Raw genomic sequence first — 14,083 nt, 5'->3', positions numbered from 1 at the left:
GAGGGATTGTTTTTAAGACCTTAACAGCAAAGGTGCCTGCTACATCTAAGCGCCCCTCATCCTCCTTGAACCAAATGGCTTCTCTCAGCTGTGTTTGTTTTTTTGGGAGCCTGTCTCAGGTTGGCAGGCAATTGTGCCCTCGCAGAGAGGGCCCCAGGGATGTGACTCTTGGTGCCCCAGAATTCACTCTCAACTCACTCTTTCCCTGCTTCTGAAAATCCCTCCAGGCTCTTCAGTCCAAGGCTGTTGCTTTCCTGGAGAATGCCCAGTGTTGCCTCTACATTTATTACCTCCCCCATGTGCATTTCACGTTGTATTGAGCCTGCTGGCTTGCCTTTACTGTTCTGAATATTAAGAGGGTGGGTTTTTTATTATGCTTTGATTGTATTTGAATTGAAGATGGACCAGAGCCAGGAAGTTCTGGCTCCAGAGTCTCACTGTGTGTTTACTTCTGGACTAGCTCTGCTTCAGTCATGTGACTGTGATGTGCCCAATCCTGAGTGCCCTAGTGGGGTGCAAGGGCTTCCTAAGTAACACTCCAATTTGTTCGTTAACAAAGCTTGCACCTCTTAAAAAGGTATTAAGGGGGGTTGACCCTACAGCCTTCAACACGAAAAGCCTGGGCCTCTAAGCACGGGAGATACAGGAGTAACTCCATTAGTTCGTAGCAGTAATAAGCTCTTATCCTCTGTGGCTGTAGAACACTTAGCTAGTGTGTGGTGGTGGTAACACAGAAACCATGGTTCGTAACAGCTCTTCTTCCTCCTCCCAAAATGGAGTCTTCTGCATATTGTAGGAAACAAAAGGCAAGAGAGCAACCAAACAGAGAGGAGATGACCACTGCAGAGTAATTGAAACAGACTGTTGCACTATAGACAGGTTTTTAAAAAAAATTCTCTAAGCTAACACCATATTTTTGTAAGCATCCTAAAATAAAAATGTCATGATTTATATATAATTATGCTGCTTCAGTCTCAATATTATCTACACAATGCATTTTTGAAGCAATGCAAAGGAAGATATTAATAAATGAACCTATAAATATCACAGGGCATTTAGAATGAGAACCCAGTCTAAGTGCAATTATTATTGATGGATTGATTGATTGCAGTGTTGTTGTAGCCTTGTTGGTCCCAGGATATTAGAGAGAGAGAGAGAAGGTGGGTGAGGTACTATCTTTCGTTGGCCCAACTTCTGTTGGTGAAAGAGACAATGAAATACATTACTTCATCCACCTTGTCTCATTAATTTTTGTACAGTGTTCAGCAAAGAATAAGCCTGAAACTGGTGGTCTTTCTGTTAAATGCTATTGATAAACATATATTGCTAAAGAACTTTTCATTCTACAAATTGTTATTGTTTAACACTTTTTATTTTCAGTGCATCTTGTAAATTTATGTAAAGCTAGAGCAAGGATATGATTGACCCACCCCTAAAATGCAGCTACCTCTGGGGTGGAATGTGGCAGCTATTTAACAGTTGCACAGTAACGCAGCATGATGATTTGGGACACTAAGTGATAACAAAATCCTGAGTGCGACATATACGAAGCTGTGCAATAGTTTTCTAAGGAAAGTGTTGGAAACCCCGTTACCTGGGACATGTAAAACTAGGCTGCACAAAGCACTAGTAAACATACCCCCGGGGAGCTACCTTGCATTGCTATGGAGCTAGACTAGAAGGCCATTTCCTTCTCTGTTTCCTGTGCCATGTTGGATAAAGAAGGTAAATGTGACGCTCAAACAGGTGGCTGGTGTCTCTCTTCTCAAGTGAGGTGAGAGCCCAGGGAAGATGCCAGATTGATATTGCTGGAGTCTGAGCCATCACCCCTTCCTGGGCTGGTCATGAATACTCAGGAAATGCCTGTACTCCTGAGGTGGGTCTTGCTCACAGGAGGCGCCGCTAAGCACCCTCAACTCCTGTTGAAGGCAGTAAGCGTAGTGTCATGTTTTGTTGTCGTAACATCATGCAGCCACTGGATGTCACTGTGCGCTCTATTGGCGATTCAGACAGGTGTGGTCCTGGTAAACCAAGGCAGATACAGGTGGCACTGTGTGTAGAAGCCTGTTTGTCTGGCGTATAGCTTATGTGCCTCCTGGTTAATAGGAACTGAGAGGCTGGTCCACACTACAAAGTTAGGGCGGCTCAACTACATCACTCAGGGCTATGAAAACTAAGCCCTCTAACTAAGCCAATGTAAGCTCCAGTGTAAACACCACTAGATCAACAGATTTCAGAGTAGCAGCCGTGTTAGTCTGTATCCGCAAAAGGAAAAGGAGGACTTGTGGCACCTTAGAGACTAACCAGTTTATCTGAGCATAAGCTTTCGTGAGCTACAGCTCACCTGGCAATCTACCCACGCCTCTCAGAGAGGTGGATTTACTGCGGGGAAGGAAGTACCCCTTCCGTTCTACACTTCAGCGCTGCAGCATTTCTCACATAACCCTGAGAGTCCATGATTCCCTGTATCATGACATTAAGGGCATTCATCACCTTCCAGCTGGTGCCCAGCATCTCCTAGGATTGGAAGCTTTGTATGGTCATCTCGCCAACATGGGCGAGCCGCCCAGAGAGTGCCATGTGGAGATGAGGGTGGGGCAACATCAGTCAGCTGGAGTCTGTAGCTGATTTGTCCTTTGCTTGGCCAAGCGTTGCGTTGCTATTACAAATGGCAGGCTCCCATGTCTGGGGTTGTGTGTGGCTATTTCCTTGTAACTTCAAGCGCCTCCCTCACATTAATCTTTTTATTTTCATTTTGACAAATGTATGTTTCCAGGAAGTTGCTAAGGTCAAAGCAGCATCTGTTGCTAGTTATTTTGGGTGATGCAGAGGGTCTTTGTGATGGTTTCCAAAGCAACAAGGAATGAAGTAGTTTGTAAACCAGAAATGAAGAACAGGGGGATGACTGTGGTTTCCTGAAAGGCAGCTGATGATGCTGATGAAAATCAGATCATTTTGCTTGTATTTATTTTAAAATTTGATCTATTTTTCTCGTACAACTATCAACCTGACTCCTGCATTTTAAATACCTGGCAATAGCAACCTATGTCTATGTCAGCTCTGAGAGTAACAGAAAAGATGGATTAGCATGGTCTCCTCTTTGGATTCAGTGCGTGATGGTTGCGGTTTGCTTATGTCTGGTGATGACTGATCCTCACCTGTAATCAGATAATGTGAAGAATCTAGGTTAAATGCAGTTCTTTGTATTGTAAGCCTAGTTTAATTCCAAAGGGCACAGGGCTGCATATTTGGGTTCATGTCAGAACTTTTTCTTTGTTCTATGGCTTCCCAGTATCTACTACTCCCACTGAGCCTCTGATGCAATCCCAGTTTTGGACTGCTAGTTTACAGTAAGACCCATGTTGTAACATTAGAGTATCCCCTAGGCTAAACCAGGCAGATGTTCCGCTGTAATGTGTTGTGTGCCAGGAATAAATATTTAAAAGGAAGAATTGCAGAAAAACTGGGATATTGAATAATTTAGCCCATTCTAGCATACCAAGGGCTCAGTTCTGTACCCGCTCTGCCTGTGGAACGCCGTAGGAATCGAAGGGAGATCAGACCATGGAGAGGCTGCAAAGCTGGGGCCTAACAGAGTGTTTCCTGTGCATGCCTGGGTAATATGCTCTTAATTCCTGATTATTGGAAAGGTTCGGTGTCTGAATTCTTACAATGTGAATTTCACAGTGCTTCTCTCCCCAGGGGAGTGTGGAACCGTTCCGGTTTGATTGCTTTGGTCTCGGAGATGATTATCTCAATTACCAAAATATCAGCTGTCAAATTAAGTGATTATTTCCTCCACCACTGCCACCCACCAGTAAGGGGAAGCCTGATGCATTGAGAGACGCTCTCCATGGCCTCACGGGAGGTCACCTAATACCTGTATTTAGCCAAGCACATTGGTACTGAGCTGGAAGCTCCTGCTTTTGAACCCACTGGACCATGTTCCTTTCCTCCTGATGATGTAGAGCAGCTCAGTGGCCAGAATTTTCAAAGTTCCACCCACATACGGCCAGATTTTAGGGAGACCTCAGCTCCCTTTTAGGTCCCCAAATAAGTGACCACACTGAGTGCTGACCACACTGAGTGCTGAGCCCTTTGGAAACTCTGTGTCCGCATGAAGAAAACAGCCAGGGATAGTTTTCTTAAGACCCTAAGATGCTTAGGCTCTTTAGTCCCATTGATTGACACATGGCCGTCTAAGTCACTTCGGTGCTTTAGCAAGCCTTACCCTGGAGCTTTATAAATGACACCAGGTCAAGGGAATTGCCAAGCCCAAAGCTTTCATCAGAGGCCAGATGGGACCATTCTGATCATCCAGACTATGCTGTAGCATGCAGGCCAGAGAGCTTCTCCCAGATCATTCCCAGGGAAGATCTAGAAAAATAGCCATTGTTGATTTAAACATTGTCAGTGATAGAGAATTCACCAGCACCCATGGTGAAATATTCTGGTGGGTAATTGTCCGGTGTTACAAATTCAGGCCTTATTTTCTGTGGGAATTTGTCTAGTTTCAACTTCCAGCCATTGGATTGTGTCAGTCCTTTCTCTGCTAGACTGAGGAGCCCACTCTCATATGTTTTTCCCCATGTCAGTACTTCTAGACGATCATCAAGTCACCCCTTAACTTTAAGCTAAATACACTAGGCTCAAAGAGTTCAGTCTATCACTATAAGGCAGGTTTTCTTCTCATTTGTGTGCCTCTTTTCTGAACTCTAATTCATCAACATCCTTTCTGAATCGAGGACCCCACACCTGGGCCCAGCATTCCAGTAGCATTCCAGTACCAGATACGGAGGTAAAATAACCTTTCTGCTACTTCTCGAGATTCCCTGCTGCATGCAGCCCAGGATCGCATTAGTTCCTTTGGCCCCAGCCTCACACTGGGCACTGGCAAAGGGACACGTTCTGTTAAAGGGACACAAGTGTTCTAAAGAACAGGCTTTACAAGCAGCCAAGTGGATAGATGTGTTTAATGGGTGGCTTTAAAATGTCCGTGAGAAACTACAGGTTTCAGAGTAACAGCCGTGTTAGTCAGTATGCATCCAATGAGGTGAGCTGTAGCTCACGAAAGCTTATGCTCAAATAAATTGGTTAGTCTCTAAGGTGCCACAAGTACTCCTTTTCTTTTTTTATGAGAAACTAGTTTAACTTAAGTGTTTCCTCTGAAACTTTGCAAAACCAGCTCAGTAGCATAGAGCTAACGAGGATCATAGAATCTCAGAGTTGGAAGGGATCTCTGGAGGTCATCTAGTCCAACCTCTGCCCAGAGCAGGACCAATCCCAACTAAATCATCCCAGCCAGGGCTATGTCAAGCCTGACCTTAAAAACTTTTAAGGAAGGGGATTCCACCACCTCCCTAGGTAACGCATTCCAGTGTTTCACCACCCTCCTAGTGAAAAAGTTTTTCCTAATATCCAACCTAAATCTTCCCCCACTGCAACTTGAGACCATTACTCCTTGTCCTGTCATCTGCTATCACTGAGAATAGTCTAGATCCATCCTCTTTGGATCCACCTTTCAGGTAGTTAAAAGCAGCTATCAAATCCCCCCTCATTCTTCTCTTCCGTAGACTAAACAATCCCAGTTCCCTCAGCCTCTCCTCATAAGTCATGTGTTCCAGACCCCTAATCATTTTTGTTGCCCTTCGCTGGACTCTCTCCAATTTCTCCACATCCTTCTTGTAGTGTGGGGCCCAAAACTGGACACAGTACTCCAGATGAGGCCTCACCAATGTCTAATAGAGGGGAACGATCACGTCCCTCGATCTGCTGGCAATGCCCCTACTTATACACCCCAAAATGCCATTGGCCTTCTTGGCAACAAGGGCACACTGTTGACTCATATCCAGCTTCTTGTCCACTGTAACCCCTAGGTCCTTCTCTGCAGAACTGCTGCCGAGCCATTTGGTCCCTAGTCTGTAGCGGTGCATTGGATTCTTCCGTCCTAAGTGCAGGACTCTGCGCTTGTCCTTGTTGAACCTCATCAGATTTCTTTTGGCCCAGTCCTCTAATTTGTCTAGGTCTCTCTGTATCCTATCCCTACCCTCCAGCGTATCTACCTCTCCTCCCAGTTTAGTGTCATCTGCAAACTTGCTGAGAGTGCAATCCACACCATCCTCCAGATCATTAATGAAGATATTGAACAAAACTGGCCCCAGGACCGACCCTTGGGGCACTCCGCTTGATACCGGCTGCCAATTAGACATGGAGCCATTGATCACTACCCGTTGAGCCCGACAATCTAGCCAACTTTCTACACACCTTGTAGTGCATCCATCCAGCCCATACTTCTTTAACTTGCTGACAAGAATACTGTGGGAGACCGTGTCAAAAGCTTTGCTAAAGTCGAGGAGTAACACGTCCACTGCTTTCCCTTCATCCACAGAACCAGTTATCTCATCATAGAAGGCAATTAGATTAGTCAGGCATGACTTTCCCTTGGTGAATCCATGCTGACTGTTCCTGATCACTTTCCTCTCGTCTAGTGCTTCAGAATTAGAATCATAGAATCATAGAATCATAGAATATCAGGGTTGGAAGGGACCCCAGAAGGTCATCTAGTCCAACCCCCTGCTCAAAGCAGGACCAATTCCCAGTTAAATCATCCCAGCCAGGGCTTTGTCAAGCCTGACCTTAAAAACCTCTAAGGAAGGAGATTCTACCACCTCCCTAGGTAACGCATTCCAGTGTTTCACCACCCTCTTAGTGAAAAAGTTTTTCCTAATATCCAATCTAAACCTCCCCCACTGCAACTTGAGACCATTACTCCTCGTTCTGTCATCTGCTACCATTGAGAACAGTCTAGAGCCATCCTCTTTGGAACCCCCTTTCAGGTAGTTGAAAGCAGCTATCAAATCCCCCCTCATTCTTCTCTTCTGCAGGCTAAACAATCCCAGCTCCCTCAGCCTCTCCTCATAACTCATGTGTTCCAGTCCCCTAATCATTTTTGTTGCCCTTCGCTGGACTCTCTCCAATTTATCCACATCCTTCTTGAAGTGTGGGGCCCAAAACTGGACACAGTACTCCAGATGAGGCCTCACCAATGTTACTCCAGATGAGGCCTCACCAATTGATTCCTTGAAGACATGCTCCATGATTTTTCTGGGGACTGAGGTGAGGCTGACCAGCCTGTAGTTCCCAGGATCCTCCTTCTTCCCTTTTTTAAAGATTGGCACTACATTAGCCTTTTTCCAGTCTTCCGGGACTTCCCCCGATCGCCATGAGTTTTCAGAGATAATGGCCAATGGCTCTGCAATCACATCCACCAGTTCCTTTAGCACTCTTGGATGCAACGCATCTGGCCCCATGGACTTGTGCACGTCCAGTTTTTCTAAATAGTCCCGAACCACTTCTTCCTTCACAGAGGGCTGGTCACCTCCTCCCCATGCTGTGCTGCCCAGTGCAGCAGTTTGGGAGCTGACCTTGTTTGTGAAGACAGAGGCAAAAAAAGCATTGAGTACATTAGCTTTTTCCAAATCCTCTGTCACTAGGTTGCCTCCCTCATTCAGTAAGTGGCCCACACTTTCCTTGGCTTTCTTCTTGTTGCCAACATACCTGAAGAAACCCTTCTTGTTACTCTTAACATCTCTCACTAGCTGCAACTCCAGATGTGATTTAGCCTTCCTAATTTCACTCCACCATGCCCGAGCAATATTTATATACTCATCCCTGGTCATTTGTCCAATCTTCCACTTCTTGTAAGCCTCTTTTTTGTGTTTAAGATCAGCAAGGATTTCACTGTTAAGCCAAGCTGGTCGCCTGCCATGTTTACTATTCTTTCTACACATCGGGATGGTTTGTTCCTGTAACCACAATAAGGATTCTTTAAAATACAGCCAGCTCTCCTGGACTCCTTTCCCCCTCATGTTATTCTCCCAGGGGATCCTGCCCATCAGTTCCCGGAGGGAGTCAAAGTCTGCTTTTCTGAAGTCCAGGGTCCATATTCTGCTGCTTTCCTTTCTTCCCAAAGCACTTACAAACACCCGTTAATGAAAGCAGGTGAGTATTACTAATCCCTATTTTACAGATGGGAGGAACCTGAGGCAAAGCAACTTGTCCATCAAATACAAGTCTGTGGCACCGCCTGGGACAGAACCCAGAACACTTGATGACACTGCACTTGAATCATGCTGCCACACCCCTCCTCTGTACGGCCATTATCTCCCCCACTACTGACTCAGCCTCCTGAGCTGTCCGTCTGGGCGCAGTAACACTGCGCTGTGGTCTGGGATGAGACATGAAGAATGCTGTCGCTAATTGGAATTGCCTGGTGAATTTAAGAAAGCAGAACAGCATGGTCAGCAGCAGCCCTGGTCTTGCAAAGTGCCATGTGTTCTCAGTGACCCCAAAATCAGAGCTCTCCTTCTAAGGGCTCTCATCTAGAAGTGATGGGCTCCATGCAGGAATCCCTGGGTGTAGTTCTCTGGCCTGTTCTATGCAGGGGCTCAGACTAGGTGGTAATAATCATCCCTCTGGGTCTAACATCGACATGCTCTGGTTTTTTGCTGTTGTGCAAGACGCAGGTCTAGCAGTATGGTGGCTCCTAGCACCACAGTGGGGCACTGGTTAAGGAGCTGACTTATGGAATTGCCAACTCCACCTCCTGCTATGTTAGGTGCCCCTTTGGGGTCCTTGGCCTGGCCTGGCCCTGCGAGTTCTGATGGACACAGCACGGCATAACTACAGGCCGACTCAAGTCTGGCCCCGAAGACCTAAGCACCCCCATCCCAAAAGCGCTCAGGGGCTCTCAAAGTGCTTGGCATCCGTCCTGCAGAGGTGTTGCCCCAGCACAGGGCCAGGGGTGGAAGGTGAAAGTGTTAATCAAATAAAGTCTGTATCTCACAAAGACAGCCTTATGGCGAAGGCTGCTTTTCTTTCAAAACAACCCAAGAAGGAGCTCGTGCCAAGGCAAAGGCTGCAGAGGAGCCCAGGAGATTTATCGCTTAGGAAATACTTTCTCCAGTGATGGCTGACGATTTCAGCAGGAACAATAGAGGATTCGCAGCATGAACAAAGCTGATTTCATTCTCCTTTTTATCAATGCATTTTCCTTGCGGTGCCTCCCTTCCTGGAAATGGGAGATACAACTTCCCCCGAGCGCACTGATGTGTAATCAGCAGGAATAGGAATATCCTGGCTGGGAATCGAGTTGTGAAAAGGATGTCACGGCGGGTGATTTATGAGCTTGGACAGTGCAAGTCATGGCAGTGGCCGACCGCAGGGCTGGCCTACTGTCAGATGCCAGGGCTCATGCAATATCCATGTATTCTTTCTCATTCTTGCTGAGTCTCCAGGGGGCCTCAAAGGGAAGCCAATGGATCAGACACACACGTTCCATTTTATTTTATTTCTTATTACTGCGTCCTTCCAAACGCCTTTAGCAGACGCACAATCACAATAGACCTGGCCATGAAGCCTCATTGCTTTGTAGGTAAGAGGTCAACTCTCTGCTTGCAAAGGGTCAACGTAAAGGAAGGTGCACGTGCTTTGGGAGCAGCCGAGCAGCCCCACCCCTGCTGCATGGCCAGCGTATGATCCAGCTGCAAACCAATGGGAGGAAGTGAACAGAAAAGATTCTGCTCTCTCTGCTGCTGCAGTAACCCTACTGACTTCAGTGGTATTACTCCAGATTTACACCCGTGTGACAGAACTGGATTAGGCCCCAAAGCTTCCCAGTTATGCCAAGGGAGCATCTACTGCAAGGCTCAGGGTGGCAGGTACGTGAGCGGCTGAGCTTACCATTAGCACTGATGCTTGCACGGAAAGCTAGCAAGGGCGTCGTGTGCATGAAAAGGAAATGCAAGAAAACCTGGCCAAAGTGAATTCACTTATAAATGGGAACCAATATTTGTGAAACGCTCCTGGGTAGTTATTTTTCCGCAGTGCTTTCCTGGTTCCAGTCCTAAACCTTTATTTCCAGTGGCTTCTAATCACTCCACCAACGGAGCTTCGCGGTGCTCATGGCTAGTGCTACTGCTCAGCACACCAAGGAATCCTTTCCAGTTTTGCCGTTTCAGAGGTTGTTTTGTTTTTTTTAATCCATTGACCTCTCCCCTGTTGCCTTTCCATGGTCCTGTAACTCAGACGTAGCTTGGAGTGAAAGCAGCCTGGTGTCCAGTTCCCTCCAAAATGGAGTGATGTGGCTCCGCTACATTGTTACAAAAGAAGCCAAAATGGGTTGATCAGTAACGGCCGTTCTTCTCCGCTCCCCCGTGAGATCGGAGAATACAGAGGATTGCAAATTGCTCTCTGCTTGGACCTGGACCTGTTCCTGTCCCATCAGGTGGCTAATGTCAGAAGCTGCCTCTGTGTAGAAGGGCCCTGTGAAGAAAGAGCCTGTTGTGCTGCATATACATAAAGGGGCAGAGTTAAGGTTGCTGCAGGTCCCCTGTTGTACTGCATCAAATGCTGCTGGTAGGGCTTTGCAGCATCTCTGCTTAAACCTGAGATGACCTCAAACTGGTTGCTAAAACTAGGGTCATAAACCCTCCTGTCTGCTAATGACTCCCCCGCTCCTCCCCTGCCGTCATTTCACACTGCACCATGTTTTAAACGTGCATTTTTGGAAAGCCAGTGTGTGACTGAATACCATTAGTACTGGAGTGTTTCACTGCTAGGCTGCGTTCTTCTCTTCCTCCGCATTATGCAATCCTTACCCAATACTTAGAATAGGAAATAATTCTTCCGAGTGATCAGATTTTAATTATGGAACGCAGAGGATGATTATTGTATTCCAAATTGGTGCCAAGTACTTAGTTATGTATATGCTGAATTTAGTCTATACTATTCTACCCAGTGGGTGGCCTGAGACAATCAGGAAGTAATTAGTTTTTGCTGGAGGTGGTTTGCCTGCCTAGTTCCCTGTGCGGTCTCAGCAGTGTCTTGCTGCGTTCTGTGAATACTATGGCTTAGGGTTCAGTACCGGTTTTTGTGTGATGAGCGAATAAGCTGCCTGCATGATAGTCTGTAATTAGACCTGTCGGTATTCACTTAGAAATGGAGACTACGCTAAGCATGTCCGCTGACGGCGCTGCCTTTTGTGGCTGTTCTCAGCAATGCCTGGGCCATGCAAGCCCTAGATTGTTGTAAGTGTCGGTCATGTCTGCAGAGCTTGAATGGGGAGCACCAGGGTGTGTTGCCAGGAGTTCATATTCATCAGTCCAGCCGATGGCGAGGTTTGGCCCCCGATTGCATGGGATTTGTCCGTTTCCCATACGGTCAATAGCGCGCGTGCTTAGCTGATGGATTGAAGTAGATAAAACACCCTCAATGTTTAAACAAAAACTTCACCTAACTGGGTGGATTAACAGCCCTGGAGCCAGAAATGCTCTACCTCCTGGAGTGCAGGACTTGTCTGTGCTACACCCCTCAGTGTGTTCCAGCCAGGCCTGGCCAGATAGAACGAACGACTGGCTACCAGTTATACGGCCCCATGGCTACCGTATCTGAGTGCGTCACCATATTCACTGTATTTATCTTCCCAAAGCCCCGCAAGGCAGGGCTGTTAGCCCCATTGTACAGAGGGGAACTGAGGCACATAGATGCCTAGTGACTTGCCCACGCTCACACAGGAAGTCAGTGGCATTGTAAGGAATCGAACCCAGGTCTCCCGATTCCTAGGTTAATGCCCTAACCACTGGGCCATCCTGCCTTCTCGCTAGTCCATTCAACCCTTCGTCTCTGTGTTGTGCTGCTGATTGTGCTTCTGCTATTGGCACCTGCCTGCTAGGAGCTGGCCTGAGTGCCCCCAAGCCCGCTTCCCGTAGCCTAGCCAACAGCCGTCTCATGGGAAGGATGCCCGGGCAGCAGGTGTTCTAGGCTGGAGGAGGCTGTGCCTCCCCAAACAGCCAGGCGTGGCCCTGCTTCCCACTCTGCGGCTCCCCTTGTGCCGTGGCCCCAGCTTGGACTGGGGCCCCGGCGCTTGCCCTCCCAGGGCTGGGGGCACTAACCTGGGGCAGGCGCCGGTGGCCACAGTGTGGGAGGCTCTGGACTCCAGCATGGGGGGCAGAATGGGCGGGGCCTCAGGCAGAAGGGGCAGGGCTGAGGGCTAGCCTTCCCCAGCCAGCAGTTCACGTGCCAGCCATGGGAGGATGTTTGGCCAGTACTGGTCCAGGGCTGGATTTGAATTGGTACCGTAGAGATGAAGGACCTAATGCCCAGGGCCGTCTAGCCCCCAGAAGCTAACACTTTTTCCTAAATTAAATGATTCCTCCTTTCTAAAACGTCATGCACTCAGACTTTATCTTATTGGCAAGCCCAAAGCAAGGGGGTGGAAACCTCCGGGATCGCTGATGTGAGATTTTAGAGAGATGATATTTAAAGTACCCTACAGCCCTGGGTGCTAGCCCAATTCCCTTTGGGCACCCGGAGACCCTCAAGGAGGGGAAGCAAAGCAGGGCAGCCTGGGAGCTGGCCCTGCTGACCAAGGGGTTGGAGAGGCAGAGAAATGCTTCACCAAGTTGCTTTCCCCTTCTGCCCCATGCATGGAGTGGGGTAAGGGGGTGGCAGGCGAGTGGGTAGGGTTGGAGGAATGCAAGGGGATGTGAGGGGGTAGAGAGGGCAGTGCGGAAATGACAGGAGGGAGAAGCCTGAGGGGAATGTGGAAAGGGAGAGTGCTGGTATTAACCATGACAGAGAAAGTGGGCTGCGGGGGGAGAGACACAATTCTAGCCTCAGAGCGGGGGAGGACATTATGAGCCCCTCTCAGAGGGGACAAGAGTCTTCTCTTCCAGACACAAATGTCCCAAAGAGGTGCTGTGCATGTGGGTAGCAAAGAGGGCTCCTAAGGGTGGGGGGGCTGCTGAATGAAGGCTTCACAAGGATGCTTAGTCTGGGCAGCTCTGCATTGCATTGCTCTGTCTCTGCATTGGGACCAAATGTTGTGACCGTCACACTGCAGGAAGGATCTACCTAGATTCTGAGCACCTCTGATGAGTTTCCAGGATAAACTCGGTATGGTGCACTATAGCCAGTGTCCTACTACAGTCACCATCTGACACTGGCATGGGAATCCCGTCCGAGAGAGCCTACCAGGCTTAGCAAGCAGAAATCCATACTTAGGCCACAGAATGCCGTGGACCACCTAGACAGAAGGATCACTTCCACCACTGACACGCAGCCACCTCTGGGGTGAAATGTGACCGCTGTTTTAATAAAGAGCAGCAATGCTACGTGATGATTTAGGACAGGAAGTGAAGGAGAAAAACCTCTGATCGAAATGCCAGGAGGAAGGAAGATCCGCAGGATGACATGATCCAAGGGAAAATTGTTCTCGGGGTTCCGGACCCCATTTGCAAAAGCTATCAGAGGATCTTTAATGGTCACATGTGGTCAGTACCTTGGTTTTGTGTCTAGTCATGAAAGGGCTCGTTACTGGCCAGATTTGGGGGGCTCTCACTTAGGGGGAAAATGCCACTCAGTCCTTCAGAACCAGTTTGCCAGACACAGGAAAACAAAGGGATTCTTTAAAAACAGTCAGAATCTCTCTCTTGTGTGAAGTGGGCTAAAGTTACCCAGCAACTTTTACCTCTATTACACAAAGGAAACTTTCCTCCCTTTTTGTCAGAGATGCTCACTCCACTGAAATGATTGGCATACTGGAGAGCTGAGAAACTAAATTGTTTATACACTAATGAATAGAAGCTTGATTGCAAGATCCTGTTTGGAAAATTATAGAGCTGAATTGAAGCTGCACAATTACATCCAAAATGCTGCATATTCATTTCATCTGCTTTGCATAGAGATTAACAAGCGAGCCCTGAAGCAGACTGAAATTAAAGCTAACACCAGATTTAGTCACAGGTTACAAACTAAATGGCATTGTTTGATGGGTCTGAATCTTTACCACCTGTCTGCCTGATGATTGCTAGCAGCTTACCAGACAGCAAAGAGAGGGGGAAAGTTTCTTCCTCTGAAGGAAGCGTAATAAAAATGTTAAATAGTAATAGTGTCTCTTCCTCCCCTCCCTCCCCCCAAAGAGTTCATTTCTGCAACGTATCCCCTACAGCCAAGTGTCTTCTGGAACTTATATTCTGTAGGTCTTCTCCATAAGGACAATAGAAAACAATGCACTTTTTCCATA

The sequence above is a fragment of the Lepidochelys kempii genome, chromosome 16, assembly GCF_965140285.1.
Source record: "Lepidochelys kempii isolate rLepKem1 chromosome 16, rLepKem1.hap1, whole genome shotgun sequence".
Taxonomy (NCBI): domain Eukaryota; kingdom Metazoa; phylum Chordata; order Testudines; family Cheloniidae; genus Lepidochelys; species Lepidochelys kempii.
This window is presented reverse-complemented; position numbering follows the sequence as displayed.